Source organism: Corvus cornix, chromosome 1 (assembly GCF_000738735.6).
Source record: "Corvus cornix cornix isolate S_Up_H32 chromosome 1, ASM73873v5, whole genome shotgun sequence".
NCBI lineage: Eukaryota > Metazoa > Chordata > Aves > Passeriformes > Corvidae > Corvus > Corvus cornix.
Window position 1 is genome coordinate 72,244,391 of NC_046332.1, and position 18,954 is coordinate 72,263,344.

Consider the following 18,954-nt stretch of genomic DNA (forward strand, 5'->3'; position numbering starts at 1 on the left):
TTTTCAATTATTTAATAAGCATATTTTTATATTAAAAATTCTATACTATAGAAGTGACTTCCTCTCAGGTAAGGAGAGGTACACCACAAAATAACTTAGCAGAAGCCCCTTTTCTCCAATTAAATACATATGTTGGGGAAAAACTAAAAAAAAAAAAGCCTCTGAATTGCAATATAGTACTTGGTTTGCAGGGGTGCTACTGCTTTCTTTGGATCTTGTTTCTTTTTTCTCATTGTCAGTCATAAATTGTTGATTTTTTTAAATGTGGAGTTGTATAACATTCTTATGTAAATCTTTCCTTATCCTCCAAAGCAGCAGACCTCTGCTGAGAAGACAAGCAATACTGCAGCGCTCTGCAACAAGATTTGAGGGCTTGGGATGTGACCTTTGGGTGAGTACATTTTAACCAGGAAATTTGATTATCATGCATGGCACCATTAGGGACTGCTTCTCCTTTGCTTGATTTAAAAAGACACAGAGCAACTCCTCCATAAAGCTCAAATTAGTATTGCCGATCTTGGAAAATCCTGCTCTGAATTCCCAAAATTATATAATGCCAGGTTTGTCACCCTTCACACACAGCCACACTGAAAAATATGGTTCAGGGCTCAGACAACCCGTTGAGCAGTGCTTCCATTATGACTGACTATGCTGAGTCCATCAATCAAAATTTTACGCAAGGCATTATCCTCAACTGCTGAAGTAGAGGCTAAGAAGGGCATCTTACTATGCTGTAATAATTCTTGAGGTTTAAAAGCCACATTTCAGGAAATGCTCAGAAGTTTACTACATTTACAATGAAGAGGAAAAGACGTAATAACAGTTCTCAGTCTTGCCCTGCTCATTATCCTATATTTTTGATTCATCCTTCAGAAGCTGAATAGCTTGAGACAAAGCTAAATAATTCTTGGCATCTGATTTAGGTTCAGTCTTCCTCCAGTCCTTATTAGTGTTATATTTCCTTGCTTGAAAGGGTACAAACAGCTTAGATTTCCCCTTAATTCATTCCAAAGCATGTTAACCTTAGAGACATTTATTTGAAATGAGTTGGGAAAAAGTACTTTTTTCCTTTTTTCTATTTAGCTATGATGTTTATCCTCATGCATTCTGTACTCTTAACTGATCTTAGAAGAAGAGAAGAATACATCAAATTAATCTGGAGGCTTCAGCCAAATCAAATAATTCCCATCTCACAAAATATGCTTTTAGGGTCTGATTTTTAATTTACCATTAGAAAACTGTAAATTGTCCATTAAAACCACTACTGAGGGGAAAAGAAAAAGTCAAATGAATGATTTTGTAGAACTTATTGCCGGAGTTATAATTATGTCCTCAGAACATAATTATTTAGAACTTTTGCTTTAGTGGATCTTCTTAATAGGCAGAATTATTAAGATTCTTAATTAATTAGCATCAAGCTTTTAACAGTTTTAATACATAACTTTGGAGACAGAGAGGGGTCAAGGTAAGGCCAGGACTTTGTAGCTTAACACGCTCTTTTCTTTTGAACATCTGGGGTGTCAGTAGTTTTGACAAGTAGCTTTTTTTAGCAAAACACAAAAGCTTCCATGTACAAGCCCTAGAATTATTAACATGCATTTTGATGAGCAAAAGATAGAAGATTTTCAAACCAGAATTAATGTTAACATCATGCCAAACTATAAAAGTGTGCAGGTTTGATCATAAGAGAATGACACAAAGCACAGTTCAAACGGTCTAAGCCAGTAAGAATATTGCCAATAGTGTTGCAGAATCATAAAAGGCAGACATCTGAATATGAAGCTTTCAGTTAATTTCCCAATATCTCTTCCTAAGTTTCTCAACAGAACTGAGCAATTACAATAAATGAATAGCAGTGTGAATGAGGTCTCAGGTTTAGGAGAAATAAGAGGGAGGTTGTCACTGGTGAATAATATAGAAAAGCAGAAAATGAGATTAAATTGTGTACATTAAAATATTTGTCATCATCTGAAAAACAATAAGCATTTTTGATAAAATGGCATGGGTTGGCAAAACTCTTATGAAAATTCCAAAGGATTTTACAATTCATATACCAGCTTCAGTACCTCAGTCAATGTTTTTACAATCTAATTATCTAAGGTCTTATTTTGTTTTGCTGCTTCAAAGTACGTAACATTTCTATTGATTTTAGAAGTGTCACTAAACAAATTTCTCTCACAAGCTGATCTTCCATGAGTTGATGATGCAAATCAGTAACTCCTGTGATTTATTTCATTTCTCTTGGACAATTTTTAGAACACAATAGGATATTTCCTGGAAGAGTTTTTTCACTGCCTTTTAAGGGAACCTGTCTCAAAACACCTGTCTCAAAATAATTTCAGTAAAATTACAGTAGAAAGGTGCAGTGTCATGTTCATAAAGGCTTACACACTTTTTCAGAACTGTGATGGAAAGATACTCCTCCATTCCCTTTTCAGGATTGCCCTATTATCAAGCTTGGGGATCATCATTCTTGCTATAGCCTTTCTATCTGTATTCTTTAATGAGTATTTGACTATTCACAAAACTGACTAGCATTTTTCTGGGAGTTTACAACAAGGCACTGAAATGAGATTCAGCCATAGGATCTTCATAAACATATTCTGGTTTTCAAAAGTGGGGAAACTTCCTCCCAGATTGCTGCATAGGAATAATAATGTTATGTATGGTATGTCAGCCCAATGGATGTTTAGTGCTTCTGTTGTATAGGGACTGCAACAGAAAAATGTAAGTATAGTTAAACTAACAGTGATATGGTTTTTTTTTTTCAAATATTCAACTATCACCTTATGACTGGAAAGAAATTGAGAGTGGTTTACATGTTATTTAATTATTCTTTACCTCAAGGATAGCATTCCAAGACCTAAATGGTATTAGAAAACAAAAAGAAAATTTACATCAGAAGAATACGACTGAAGAATCAAGTCCAAGTAAGGAAACATGGCATTATTTAATTATATTTGAGGTATTCTTCATATTTCTATCAATTGTTAAAATAATTTGTTAAAAAAATAATTTTTCCTCCTTATATTTCATGCTTATATTGAACTAAGTTATGCTAGGAAAAAGATACTGTTTTCCAAAAGATATGGTGCCAGAAAATTATAAAGATTATATGCAAACCTTACTTTGACTACTTTAGAAATGAAACTTAATATTCCCTTTCCTTCAGTCCTTCCTTTCATCCAAAATCTACCCAAAAGATTTTTCTTTGCTAAGTGCATCTAGAAATATGAAGTGCCATATAAAAATACCCTGCAATATATGTCTGAAATGGAAGAACTCCTTCATATTTCAGATATTTGTCACTGGAAGATTAGTTCAAAACAATCATATCATACTTTAACCGTTGACCTTTCTTTGGTGATGGAATGCTTTCTCTTTAGGACTTATCTACAAATGAGACTTGTAGTGACCCCAGTACATCATGTCTGCCTTATTAGTGTAGTTAATGGTGTTCTGAGGACTCCTTTTGTTCTCAGCTCCACTGTTTATTCATTTTACCCAGGGGTCAGTTCTTGCTCAAACCGTCAGTAACTGCTGAAAACATCTTCACATTTTCTTTTGAACCAGCTGCTGATTCTGAGACAAAAGGCCCTACATGGAAATACTTAGCAGTGAAGAGCTGTAAAAAATAGTTTCCAAGCATATGTTAGAGGAATAACGTAAGGTTTGACAGAATTATTTCCTAAGATTTATAGTAGAATTGGACACTGTTCAAAAAAACAAAGGTATTTTACACAGAAATAGAATAATAATACAAACCAGGGCTGACTATTATATTTACAGGTACAGTGATATCATTCAATGAGTTCTCTATTTTTTCCAAAAGACTGTGTTCAAAAATTTTTCTTAAAAATAGCAGTGTTTTCTAGCATTTTGTACAATTCTGAAGTGATGAATTTTCCTGTAAAAAGTAAAATCAAAGGAAAGTGATTGAAGGGTCTCATTTTTTTATTGAAACCCCATAACTGAATATTCTTTCTGTTTCTTCAGTTACACAGGTTGTCTGATTTTAAATAGTGAGGGAAAATATGTCTGCAACAATAAGCTTAATAACAAGGTGATAGAAACCATGTAAGATAAGGTTTCTCATATAAATCAAAGGGAAGATATTTTAAAACTATTCCTTCAATGCAAAAATAACCCCATTACTCTGGATCACATGAGGCCAAATGTATTACTTACAGCTCATTGAAAGGTCAGACTAAATACCACAGGCATAGAACTCCCCAGTCCTAAACTGTCTGGAAAGTTGCCTGAGTAAGGACTTTAGCTTTAGTTTTAACCTAGGCATACTTAAGAGATGGATTCAGCAAAAATTTCTATGTCTATCAAGTGAGACCCAGATGAAAAATACCTCTAAGGGCCCACATACTGATGGGTCTGAGGAGATGGGTGTTCTGCCCTCATGTTTTTAAGACCACCTTAGTAAAAGAGCCCTTGCCAAGGTGGAGCATGATAATTACTAATTGTCCCCTGTAAGGTCCCAGAGGAGGTTGCTTAATGTTATGTGTAGCACATCAATTCAATCAGGGCCAATGCAGGAGGGTGCTATAACAGCAGGAGGCGTCACTTTCTGCTGGGCTTCTGCTCTAGGTAAATTCAGCAGCACAACAGCTATTTCCCCTGAAGTTTGTTGTCTCCTAGAGATTGCTCGTGTTTAAAAGATGGGCTTCTGAAATAACCAGAGCAAAGCAATTCTCTCCCTAAAACACATCTCTGATAATCTGCTTTTTGCCCTGAAACATGATTCTCTTCTTACATGTTTATTTTGACTGATTTATTACATATCCCTTAGGTGAGAGAAAACTGACAGTTCATGGACTGCAAAATATTTTATATGTTTAGAAGTGCTGGTCTACTGAAATGTAAACAGTTAAGAATGAAGTATATTTTAGCAAGAGGGTTTTGTTTGTTTGGTTTGGTTTGGTTGGTTTTTTAAGGGCAAGAAAGAATTGCAGAAATGTTGGCATTTTGCTAACACTTTGACTTTTAACAAACTTTAATTTTTTTACTTTAACTTTCCACTTTAAAACATCTGTCATAGCAACTAGAAAATTTTTAATTCATCTGAAAAGTATTTTCTTCCAAATTTTACTTTGAAAATATTTGACATTTAATATTTCTTTAAAAAAAAATACAGTATTTGCACTGAAGATACAATTTTTATCTGTCTGTATCTATTAAGAGAAGAAACAATACATGTGTTGCATTATATATTCCTTACACACACATGCACAAATACAGGTACACACACTTGAAAGCAGCTGTGTGGAGAAAGACTTGGGGGTACTGGTGGATAAATAAGTCAACATCTCCTGGAAATGGGCATTTGCAGCCTGAAAAGCCAAACATGTTCTAGAATGTGTCAACAGATGTGAGGCCAGTAGGTTGAGAGAGGTGATTCTGCCCCTCTGCTCTCCCCCTGTGAGACCCCACCTGCTGCATCCAGCTATGGGAGCCTCAATGTAAGGACATGGACCTGTTGGAGCAAGCCAGAGGAGGGACACAAAGATGACTAGAGAGGTGGAGCACTCCTCTTATGCACACGGGTTGAGATTTGGGATTGTTCGGCCTGGAGAAGAGAAGACTCTGAGAAGACTTTACAGCAGCCTTCCTATACCTAAGAGGGCCTTATAAGAAAGCTGGAGAGGGACTTTTCAGAAGGGCATGTAGTAATAGGACAAGGGGAATGGCTTTAAACTTGGTCTCTTAGAAGGTGTCACTGTCTCTGGCACAGGGCTTGGAACCAGATGATCATTAAGGTCCCTCCCAAACCAAACCATTCTATGATTTTATGATTCTATTAAAAAAGTAAAAGAAGACTGAACTATTTTTTTCATAGATTAAGTCATCTCTCATTCTTACTGACTACTGCTGGGGCAGCAGAGTAGGCAAAAAAACAAAAACAGGAACAGCAATGGCATTTTCAGTATTGTGTTAGGCAATTCTGTTCAGAAACTTCAATTAATTTACCATAATGATAAAAAGTATGAGAAGTGTTTACACCTCCAGTAGTTCTTCCCTTGAGGAGCTGCACGGCAAAATTATAAACCACACAGAGACAAGTTGCAGGATTCATGACAGACAGAGAGGGAATTGTCTTGTCAGTCTCACAAGTCTGAGGATTGCAAACGGAATCTCATCAAACGTAATTTCTATTCCGCTTTGTACATCAAATGCCTCAACTAAAATTCCACATTCTACTGTGACTGAATGCACTTGCTCCTCCTGGACAGCTGCATTCCCTGAGCCTTCCAGTACTCTGAAAAGATAACAAAACTGTCTGTAAGAATTAAAAGTGAAAGATGAGATAAATAGTGGAAATTTGGTGGTTGTTAGTGCTGTGTTTTTGCCTACCTAACTGCAAACAGAGAAAGACAGGTTTCTTTAAGCTTGCTTTAAGCATCCTTTCATCAAGACCAATGTACTCTTTGGTGAAATGGTGGGGAATACTTGATATTACAATAAATAATTGCAAGAAAATACCAAAAAGACAGCAATACTTCTCCATCCTGTTTTGCTTCTGTTTTATAAAGGCTTTAACTTTTTTTTTTCTCTAGAGAACAGAGTATTGCTCAGTTCCTTGTAGATGTGAAATTTACCTGAGGTGATCTCAGTTGCTATCAAAGGTGCAAGCTATCTTTAAAATCACCAGCAATACCAAATAATGCAATGTTTACATGTATAGTAATTCCAAAATGTAACCTGGACGTTGCCAGGAACCCTGTGATGGGAGTTAGCAATGACGAATTTCACTTTCAATCTAGTTGAGCAATGGTGGCTAAGCAGTGTCTAGCAGGTCATGTGAGGTTGGGACCAGCACATGTATGTTTATGTTTCATTTACTAGAAAATGAAATGGGATTTCCTGGTGATCCTAACTAGTTCTGATTTGATAATTTCTAGCTTTGTATTTAAGTCTATGTTCAGCAGTAAATCCCATGATGGTCTGACAAAGCCTTGGAAACAGGCGGCTTCGCAGCAAATGCCACCAATGGCATCTCTGTCATGTAAGGAGAGAAGATGTCACTGCTTAGTTCTCAGTGATTCATATCCTCTCTGAACACAGGAATTCTGTGCTTCTGATTATTGTTCTGTGAAAGTCTGTGTTTTTAACCACAAGCGAAACTAATTCTGATTTTCAGGAACCTTGCACAGATAATTGCTAAATAAATGTGCATACATTATATTAAAATGTATATTCATATTAGTTAAACATGTAAATAACAATGAAATATATAAAAAAGAAAGAAACAAATAAATCGCTCTTCACTAATAATGGAAAACACAAGCAAGAGAAAACTATGGTAAGCTGGAATCAAGATTTAAAGCCGGTAATATTAGTGTAAGGGTTAAAAAATTAACTTAATGTTATCCTAAAAGACACATCTGGAAAATTCTGTGGTTATTTAAACCTGAAAATCCAATTGTATTAATGTATGAAGATGTATTTTCAACAGCTGCAATTTTAGCATGCAGATAGTTTGAGTTTCTCGGATGTCACAAAACCAACTATTTTGAATGAGAGCTTAACTAATTTTGCATTTAATCATAACATACAGCTGCTGAGATTTAAGACAGTTTTTATTTAAATTTAGCTTCTGCTAGAGTGGAAGTGTGAAGAAGATACTCTAAGTGTGGTATGTCTTAAAATGACACATTTTTAGTATGAAATATGACATTTAAAATGACATACTTTTAACTAATTCATAGCATAAATAGCAGTCCTAAGTGCTCAGAATCTTTTCTTCAGAAGTTAACATCCTCAGTTTAGGGAAAATGGAGAATGTGCAACATATGCTCATTTAAAACAAAGGGACTTATTCAAAGCTTGTATTGACATCTTTTTGACATTTGACATACAATATGCATGAGGATAACATTCAGATTGCTAATTTATGGATGAAAAAGTTAGAAGAAGGAAAACCTAAGGTTGCTCCAATAGTGCTAAATCACGTGTCGTTCTTATTGATTGTGTTGAAAAATAAATTTAGCTGTCTTCCCAAACACTGACAACTAGAAAATGTTTTCAAAGTGATCTTTTTTGACTGAAGAAAGCATATCGTTCTACTGTAAGTGTTTTGAGTTTCTTTTCAGGCAGTCAATTCTGCTGCTACCTATTTATAAACAAGTATCAGAGCCCTATGAGAATAATCAAAATGAACAAAATGCACTCTTGAATGATTTCAGTTGATTATACCAAACAGAAACTTGGCTGAGAGGGTCAAGTGTCTTAATATGTACTCAAAGTGCTCAGCAATCTGGAATAAAATTACTTTGATCTTTGAAAAAATTCATAAAAGGGGAATGAATATTGCTAGCTGCATAATTGTATATTTTTCCAATATATGAATTTTTGCTGAAAGATTTTAATAGAGGTCTGGAACTTCACAAGATAAAATTAAACTATTCACAAAAAAAGCTTACTTTCTTGTAATCTAAGCAAAATGTCACAGATCTATAAAGGACACTTAATATTTAACCATATGTAATTATACACATTATTTTCACAACATGGACATTTGCTTAAAACGTTTAATATCTTGTATGAATTATTTTAGATACAAAGAAATGTATGTGTTTTGTTCATTTAATGCTAATGAATAACTGACAAAGATAAAATGTTGTTAATCTGTTTCCATTTATAAAACATCAGTGCACAAAACATATTTGGGCTCTGTTTTCTTAGCTATCTAGGACATCATCAGCCATGCAGAACCGTACGTCACCAGAAACAGTTATAAAGTATCGGCTCCTTATTCCTTTAGTGCTGAGGAGGGAAAAAAAAGCTCAAAACCCAAAACTGAAAAACTTCAGGAACCTGAAAAAGTAAAACCTATATTTTATACATTAAATGGATGTCTTAAAAATTTCATTTTGTGTGTCCCACCAGTTTTAAGTTGAAATGTTGAGATTTAAGTTTCAGGCAACCTAAAACAGTTTTTGAGTTACTTTCCTTCTTAGAACCATAGGCAGACCTCTTAGGTCCCTGTTTGAACTGAAAACTAAACATTAAAGCCACTACTTTGTCGGTATGGCTCCTCTTCTGCTGTATCAGAGACTCTCCACAGATTGCTTTCCATAGGGATGTACATCACCCTAGAAAAAAGAGCAGTTGCATAATTAAATGGCTCAAAGAATTGCCCCAAAAAGGAATTTGAACAGCATGAGTACTACACATTTAAAAGTAGAATTTAAATTCAGATCCCTAATGAGTACTACACATTTAAAAGTAGAATTTAAATTCAGATCCCTAAATATTGATGTCTATGAAGGAGTTCTCTACATGAGATATAGCTAAGTATTCATTAGCTCCAAGAAAGGTTTGCAGAGATGCCAGGCTCCCTATATGCTTAATCAAAGTTGGTTATGTCACCCTTAGATTAGAAGGCATCCACTCATACAAAGTTTGTAAGGATGACAACTTTTAAATAAACAGTTTCTAATCTCAGGAACTCAAGTTATTGTTTATCAAATGTATTCATACAGGACAGTAAGAAGCACTAACAGTCCTTAGGTATTTTTTTCTCCTTTTAGACAGATTAATAGAGAATATGCTTGTTTGGGGAACCTACAGGAATGATTTCTACAGTATGTGCATTATTTGTAGACAGTAGTCTTTAAAAATTCTAATTAAAATAACTCTTATTGAAAAATGTGTTGCCAGACAACTTTGCCCAGATAAAAAATACATGCTAAACCCATGCCTGAGGTAGTACTGCAATACATTAAAACTAAAAGAAAGAAAATGTTTTCTCTCTGCAGGTGACAGATTCAGTACTGAAAAGTATTCCTTTTCCCTTCCCCAAAATAACATTTCACTATTTCAGCAGAAGAATCAGATTTGCATCAGAAAATTTTTGTAAGGTTAGACTTCAAGGATTTTTTAAGGGTGTGTATTCTACCTGTGAGTTTTTAAATTAACATGTTAACATGTTGCTTTGCTCAAGAAAAAAGCACAGACAAAAAAAGTGATAAAATAAGTACACTCCTAAAATACATTAGTGAAAAAGGTATTGCATAAGGTTGAGCTGGAATATCAAATTTAAAAACACAGCATTGAATTAATAAGATAGGAAGAATTTTCTTCCATGAGTTCCTAAGACAAAGGTTTATCACTTGCTTGTTGAGCTTGACCAACTGTGAAACAAGTAATTTCACCTCAGAGACAGGAGATCTTTAGAATTTACTGTGACACCCCGACTTTCCAATTTTTAAGTCAAGTCCTCACCAAAGATGCTTACGATTCTGCTTTCCAGAACTCAGGCTCAAAATTTAAATGAATATCAGAAGTGAAGTTTCAAATTTCCAGCTGGAACTGGACCAATTAAATTGTTCAGCTTGATTCTGTCTTTAGATTTCATCAGGGTATTTATGTTTCGTTAGCTGGCTTTACTGGCTTCATAAGATGTACTGCTTGCAGTTAATGGAACAAGTTTTGGGGCTTTGTTAGCAGTCCTATTGTGTTTCCTGAACTGAAAATAAGTTTCTGGGGTGCTTTGATCAAGACAGAAGATTTTCAAAGAAATTTTTGTGGATTAAAGGGCTTTAAAAACAAGTCTATGCTATGTGTGCTGCAGAGCCAGAGAGTTGAGACTTTTATGCATCTGAATTAGACTTAAGCTTCATGAGAGCTCAGCCATTGAAGCCTGCAGAGGTTCTCTAGAGAACACTTCCAAAAAATTATTTTCCTCAAATCATATGCTTTTTATGGTTGAATACTGAGAGTCTGATTTTATTTCCTACGGAAATCAGGGTCAATGTGTTTTTTCATGTTCAGAATATGACAGGCCCTGGAAGGTAGTTTCTCAATGTCTGCTAAATCCCTTCAGGGGATACTGTGGAAGGCAAGGAAAGGAAAAATCATTGAAATAAAAATGAATTTGCTTTTTCTGCATATTTTTCTGATTCTTAAAGATAAATCACTCTTTATTTTTCTATTGTATAGTTATAAGGGAGACAGAGAGCATATATTATATTTAATTTCTTACTGACTTGATGACATTCAGACAAACGGTACTTTGCTTTTGAATTAGTTAAAATTGATTATTTCTGTGCATTATCCCCCAGTCTAAATTCAAAATGATAATTCTGCTCTAACACTAAGAATTACCTCAGGAGTGACTGGAACCCTTTTGATGAAGTTACCCCTGAGCCTAAGGTTCCCATCTGTGCTGCTGGTTGTAGCTGACACTTTGGACAATGACTCTACTCTGAAGCTCTTTGCCAGGAGTAAGGATTTCACCATAGTGTCTTTGTCTATTCAACAAGAAGAAAAATCTTGTTTGTATCAGAAAAGAGGGAAGAGGAAAAAGACTTAAGAATGGTAACTGTCCAATATGTCAAATGATGGCATAAAAAGACAATTTCCTTTAAAGTTTTTCTATGAATTATCTTTCTCTAGTATCATAACAGGACTTGAAAAACCTATGATAATGATGATTAGAGTTTTATACTGCAAAATATGCATAATAAGGAATAATGCAGAAAAGCTTGTGTCTTTCGGACAATGATTTAGTTCTTACAAAAGGTGTAAGGCTATCTGATATAGTGGGGGAAGAAACAGAGAGAAGGGGAAAGGTATTCTTCCAGATAGATGTAGAAAATAATTCAAGGAATTCAAGGTTTTCTTAAAAAAAACCAAAAAAAAACAAAAAACAAAACAAAAAAAAAAAAAAAACAAAAAAAACCCTCAATTTATTTATTCTTTTTATTTTAGAGGTTACTATTTTAAAATGTCAGCAGAATAATACTTTTAAAGCAACTTCTATGATGATAACCATGTCTCTGGTTAATAAACTGCCATGCTGAAGAATGAGCTCTGGTTTCAGAGCTGAATTTGGTCATAAAACCTGTGTCAAAATATTTAAATTAAAATATAATAATAATGAACATTTTCATTTTAAATTTGCCCTCTAAGAGAAAGGTACAGCTTCAACTTCTGAACTGAAATTTAGGTTTTCTTTACTCTGATTGGTGCAGAAGTTTCAGCAACTCATTTTTTGAACTTACCTATCAGAACAATTTTGTAACTAGGAACCCAAATTAGAGATCTCTGTGTCAGTTTTGCATACTGTTTATGAAAGATTCTTTTAATGGAAGTCCTCAGGTCTAACCATAGGATATTTTGTCTGTGCAAAATAATGTGTAATGTTATCCACTTCCTTTTTCATGCAAATATTTAATAAATTCCTCAGAAGGTTCATACTTAATTGTATTCAGCTTTTATGCATGTAGTTGAATATGTGAGAGGGAAGGAAATGAAGCATGCAACTCCTAAATGAGAGAACTTCAATGAGATAATCACAGATTATACTGCATAAGATCTTTTCACACCCTCTTTCTACTGATTAATTTTCTAGAAGTAGACTTTAAGAGACATAATATTTTTCTTTGTCATAAGTAAACGATTAAACTTCTTAATATAAACTGTAATGTAACATGCACCATTTGAGCTTCCAAAATCAAAATCTAAGACATAAATGAAGTATTATAAAACATGCTTAATAAGTTTTTATTTGGCAGCCATTGGTCTCTATGTGTTGTACCTTTTTATTTTCACTTTATATACATACTTTTAAGTAACTATTTTTAACATAGATTTTAATATCCCAAGTATTTATTACTCATTTATTTGTTTCTCACACATAGACCTTCTTAATGATTACTTTATTAAAATACTTTTGTTCATGTCCTTTTCAAAGTTCTGCTAGTAATGTTCAGAAGCATTTTTAGAGTATTGATACCTGAGAAGAGCCTGAGCAAACTGAGCTTCCAGGCATTAAAAGCAGCATCACTATTTATGTTTAGTCTACCAGTGAAGGTGTATGTTAGTGATTTCCTTCAACAAATTCACTTAAGGTATGTAATACTTCCATCTCCAGCCAAAAAAAGTCTTATTTTAAGCATATTTTAGTTTCAGTATGGGCAGGCCGATACTTTCCTTGTGTATTCCTGATGCTCTTGGAACTCATTTTATTATTTAGATTTTTAATTAGAAAAATAAAGGGAAGCACTCTTTCTTTCAAGGATTTCTTCCATTAAACTAGTTGAAATTTTGGCTCAAACTATGAAGTGAGAATTTAGTCAAGTAATGGATACACTTGTTTATAATTTGAATGAGTAACCAGATGAATTTCCAGGTCACTCTTCAAGTGAACTGAAGGTAAACTTCCCAGTTCGTAATGTTTGCTATCAGCTGGCATATGGTAGTGCCTGGTACCAAAGTGATGCCTGAAAAGAAAGCAGCACTGTTGATTTTAAAATAACAGTTTTACAGTTTCAAAATAGATCATGAAAAGACCTATTCTTTTCTTGACTCCAGTTCAGAGCCCTCTCCAGGCCTGAAACAGTTTCTCCCTCTTTCATGCCATTGTCAGAATTAAAACCTTCCTCCTTTTTAATTTGAGAAGTAAAAATAGTTTGAATACCACATCAGAAGGCAAATTCCACTCAGGAACACAATGAACTGTACTTTCTTTCATGGGTATGTTAAAGATAGATAAAAAAGGCTAATAGTGATAAAGAAAAGGGATATGAGTTTCTTCCTATGCAACTGACATCAAAGAGTGATTTTTGAAACTAAAATAAAAACTATAACACTTATAAAGTATTTTTGGGGTGTGTGTGAGAAAGTAAGATTTTTGTTCTACAGTGACACCAAAATAAAACAAGTCTCAATTGATCTGTACTTGATTGTTAGCTGGCTAATTCAAAGAGATTCTTTATTGACTTCATAACTCAGTAGTACTAAAGATACTTTGTCGTTACTACTGAAAGAGTGCTAATGTGTGTGTCTGCTTTTCAGACTAGTAAATATTGATGTTCACCTTAGCTGTAGGCACAGTAAGCGCCAGGACTTTTGATCTTCTTTCTTATGAGATATGTGTAGGTGTGTGTATAAGGTCATGACTTTCTGTGGCATGTGATGTGGCAGTTAATATTATAATCTATTGCATTCTGCTTATACACTCTATCTTATTGGATTGTATAGAATGTTTTTGGTGGAAATGGTTTTCTAAATATGGAATGGAAAACCAAAAAGTATAGCCTAACATGCTCTCTGATCTTAAACAAGAAAATCTAACATTTGGTGCAAATGTACAGAATTAGAATAGAGTTGGTGTGTGTTTCATGGTGCAGATCTCCAAAACCAGATGTTCAGGCCTCTTGCAGCATCTCCACCTTTTACTCACTTTGCTAGCGATCTTAAAGGTTGTAATGTTGCTATCATTTTTTACTTTGATCATACTTTGTAACTTTAAAAGCTCTCTTTCTGGTCACATATCTTATTGGTATGTTTAGTCCTATGATGCTATAGATATAAATGCATGTTTGAATCCATTTCTTTTGTTCTATGTGAAGTAGATAATTATAGTACATAAATAAATCTGCAAAAAAGTACATCTTTATTGAAGAAAAACTTCTCATATCATGGTCCTGTAGGTATCTCAATATGAACAAATATTAGCACCCGTTTGGAACGTGAGGGAAGATTAGCAGGACTCTCTACAGAAGCCAGCTTGGACAGACTTAATAGCAGGATTTGTCACCAAAGCAGTTCATACAGTTGCTTCCTGGATCCTATGACAGTAAACGTTTGGAGAGTACAAAATCAGACTCTGTCTCCTCCTATACTGGGTAAGTAAATATCAAGCACAGGTTTGATTCTGATAAGGAAATATCAGATACGTTTCAGGAAAAAAATAAAAGACGTGGACTCAGAAAGGGAAGGTAGATCTTTTAATTACACTGTTTTCTTAAAAGAAGAACTGCTTTTTATGCTCACTTTGCCAAGTGAGAGAAAAATATAATTTCAGTATAAGAATAGCCCAAATCTACTGTAGAAATGTAAATTTAGTAGATCTTCCATTAATTATTTAAAGCTGTCGGATTAAGCAATACAAAGTAAGAGTTACAGCTGCTGTCTGACTCTAGTGTTAAGACTATGCTCCAATATTATTTTGCTACTTGAAGTGTATTTCCATAAAATCTTTACAGATAAAGAGAAATTTCACTGAAGATACATTATGAAATTTTAAAATTTATTAATGAAAAAAAGTATTTTTGTTCTAAATCATTCTTGTTGATTATAAATATAGTTTATAAAGTCCAGTGTTCTGAAAAGTGTTCAAAGAAAAGGAAATAAAACAGTTCAAATAATTATGCCTTGAAATTACTTCAGAGGCTTAGCTAACAAGAGTAAGAGTTTCCATGATATAAGCATGTATTTGCCAACCAAATGAGGGACTCATTAGAAAATAAAAAACAGATGTTGGAGCAGTCAGCAATGCACTTTTTTTTTCACAGAGCCTTTGATTATGCCAACCATGTAATTGTATCTTGATCCGTCCCACAACAGTTCAGATGTGTTACTGTACAGACAGCCATATATTTTTTGACTACAACAGAACTACTCTGAGTGCAAAAATTTAGTCATTATGTTTGTGCAAGACCAGGTCTGCTGCAGAGTTTAACAGTGAAGATTCAGAGAATTCAAGGGTCATGTGCTAAGTTACAATAAGTATGAACCAGTGTATGTGATGTTAGTTGAAAAGATTTTGGGATTTGATTGTGAGCACTCCAGATACTTCTTAAAATAATAGAAAAACAGGTGGAGTAACAGCAGTAGTTCTCAAACAACCAATCTGCAGATTCAAAAAGTATCAGTGAAATTTTTACTCTGTCATTTTTACAAATGACAGAAGGAAAGAGATGATAAGTATACCTGCTATTGATTCTCAAATTAAGAGAGAGTAAGAAGAAAAATCTTAAATGATGTGCATAGGAATGCAGAGGGAATCCTGGTTTCTGTGTTATGCAGAGCAAAAATACATGCTGGAATAAATAAAGGACTTTTATATGTCACAAAAAAAATCCCCACTGAATTATTTGGAGGGCAGGGTAATCAGACAAATCAGAGAAGAAACAATTCTGGTAAGTTCTGTGAAAACCGGAAAGAGATGGCAAAATGTGCAATATCAAAAGCAACATAAAAATTATGTCAAATAGGATGCTAGTATGTTTGGATTACTTTCCATGGTATGGGTGTTTTAAATTACCACCACATATACGAAATAAGATAAGAATATGACAAATGATTGAAATATTTAGCTACAGATTATTTATTATTCAAATTTTAGACTGTGTGAAATATACAAACATTTTCTAATGAGAAATCTATGCAAATAATTTACAAATGAATGTAAGGGTTCTACCTCTCAAAAAGATTAGATATTTTGAAATTTATGGCCATTTCTAAATCTCAGATCCACAGGACAGATCCTATTAAAAATATTTTAGGTTCTAATTTTATGAATTTTCTGTATTTGCATGTCAGTTAAATAAAAATATAATTGTTAAAAACTCTTTATCACCATGACTCCAAGGAATCAGTCCTGTTTTCAAATTTCTTTAGTTTTTCAGACATCTCTGCATCTGAGCCATGTGAAGTGATTTCCTGCCTTTCTGATGACAACGACTGCTGCTACTGTCAGAAAATAACCTGAATATAAATACTAGGAATAAAGAATATTCTTTTCACCTTTTCACCTTTAAAATGCATTTAATTTTATTTACCAAAAATACATGATGCTCTAGTGTAATTTAAAAATTCAAATAATTTGTCTTAAAGTGCATTTTAGTGAAACTCAATGATGCTTGAAATGTCACCAATGTAAATAACTTTTTGAAGGCAAATCCAAAGAGACTCATTTTACCTCTAAAAAACCTTAAATGTACATGGAAACCATCTGTGTTTTGTCAAAGATATTAAAGTACATTTTCTTGTACTGATTGTTCATCATCTGTGAACAATTCTGCTTTGAACTGCTTTGGATAATGGAATGAGGTACTTTTAAAACTCAGGACAAGAAAATTCTTTACCCTTTTTAGCAGAAGCAAATAATTTTCTTCTAAACGTTTGTAAAGTGTCTGTTCTGAGTATCTACTTTTTAACATTGTTTTGCTTTCATTTGTTCCTTTCTGAGGACTTCAGAAACCAGGTTCCTCATAAAGTATTTGGGAGCCTTTGGTACTTATTTCCTTCCTTCCTTCCTTCCTTCCTTCCTTCCTTCCTTCCTTCCTTCCTTCCTGCCTGCCTTCCTGCCTTCCTGCCTTCCTCCTCCCCTCTCTCCCTCCCTATTTGGATTACAGCTATTTTGATGAAAGGTCCCACATTGAAACTTATGTCTATTTCCTAAGCAGCCAAATTAAGTGCATTTCAACTATTTCTCCCTGAACCTTCTCTAGGCTGACCAGCCCCAGCTCTTTCAGGGCCTCCTGAGCTCAGATGTCAGATAATCAAGTCCCCTAGTCATATTCATGGTCCTTCACTGAACTGCCTTCAGCATGTCCGGATCTCTCCTGCATTGGGAAGCCTGGGCATGGACCAAGAAATCCAAATGTGTTCTCAGCATGGCTGAGCAGAGGGGAGGATCATCTCCTTTGACCTGCTGGAAATGCTTTTCCTAAGGTGACACGAGAAATCACCGACTTTCTTTGTGATGGGACACACTGCATGCTCATGTGATATTTTCAAACTATTGCTTCAGATCTGATTGCTTCTCATTTCTTCTACCCCAGATGCTGTTGGTGTTTTAGGTTTTTCCTTCTCCTGACCTTATATAAATTATAATTGTTAAAAACATATTTTCATAGTATTTTTCCTATTAATTGTAATAGTTAATTTTTTTCCTGAATATAATCAAAGGAATAACACACAGAAACAAAATAGGTCATCAATGTGAACTAAATTACAGCACTCATTGCTTTGACATGTCCCTTTACATATGCATTTCTGCTACCTTACTGTTAATAGTGTTCCTATTTCTACCATAAACTTACAAAGTCTATCTGTGGGACTTCAAAGACTGCTTCTTTCCTGTATTTTGAAGACCATGTAACAAGGGAAATAAAAATGCCCTTTTTTTTTGCCTGCAGTAGAATACTCTTTCTTTATGAAAAAATTATTGAAAATTCTGTTACTGCCTTATGAAAAATCAAGGATGTTTCAAGAATTTTTATATAAGGAGTCATATAAAGATCTTTTTCAAAAACTTTTAGGGAGTCATTTAAACATAGGTAAAGTTTTTGTTTTCCCTCATATAAAATTCTTACATCAGACTTAAAAAGAATCTGGGTACGAAAAAGGAGCAGAATCTGAAAATGAGTGGATATATCTTCTTTTTTTCCTTTATTTTTAATTGTATGACTGCTAAGAGGCTCTTTTTTCATTTGTAAACAACAGTTAATCTGTGACATCTGTGGGAACCAATGTATTGTATAATTTAAGCAAACTTTGCATTCGTAATAAAAATGTTCCCCTCCTCAGGGTTATTTGATCTATAAAACTGGGTGAGTTATATATTCTGCTAATTTGTTTTACTAACCACTACAGAATATGTGCCATCATGTTGTGATATTTACTAGAAAGTGAGTTGAAAAATAAATGAAAAAAAGTCTGCTATTAAATCCTTATGCAGAGTTGATGTGGGTTTTTTTCACTTCTTTGTTTAGTTGCAATAGAAAAGGAAGTCATCCTGAAGAAGAAACAAATAAAAGAAAAGAAAATATAGAGGAAGACTCCCAGCCATCAGACACAATTAAATTCTACATACCACAGTTCTGGGGTTTTTTTTCAAAGACTAGTATTTTTGGGAGAAGATACTGTTCACAGCATAATGTTAATTTAAATGGGATGTTAGGAGAAGCGCCACAGTCTGTGCCTTTAATAATGCGTCACACAGTGCTCTGGAGCACTCCTGGGCCCTGAAATACAGCTCCATATCCCACTACCCTGTTGTAAAGGCCTCAAGCATGCTTTGTCTAAATGCTAACAGCAGCATTGTCCCTAACAGTTTTTGGGAAGAGTCTGGGAGGCTGAATTTTCCAGGGTTGTTCAACACAGTCGGTTCTCATGCAGTAACCTTATGCCAGAAGCAAAAAGAGT

General features: G+C 34.2%; 1 long non-coding RNA gene across 2 annotated transcripts; it reads left to right on the top strand.

Annotated features, from left to right (window-relative positions):
• Positions 1 to 305: 305 nt before the first annotated feature.
• LOC104685956 lies at positions 306 to 18,476 on the top strand. Of its 2 annotated transcripts, XR_751232.4 has the most exons (4): positions 306 to 391; positions 2,848 to 2,930; positions 14,451 to 14,645; positions 16,423 to 18,476. It is a non-coding gene; the product is annotated as an uncharacterized LOC104685956 (long non-coding RNA). The 2 variants fall into 2 exon arrangements; XR_751231.4 differs by lacking the exon at positions 2,848 to 2,930 and having other exon boundaries at positions 309 to 391.
• The last annotated feature ends 478 nt before the right edge of the window (positions 18,477 to 18,954 follow it).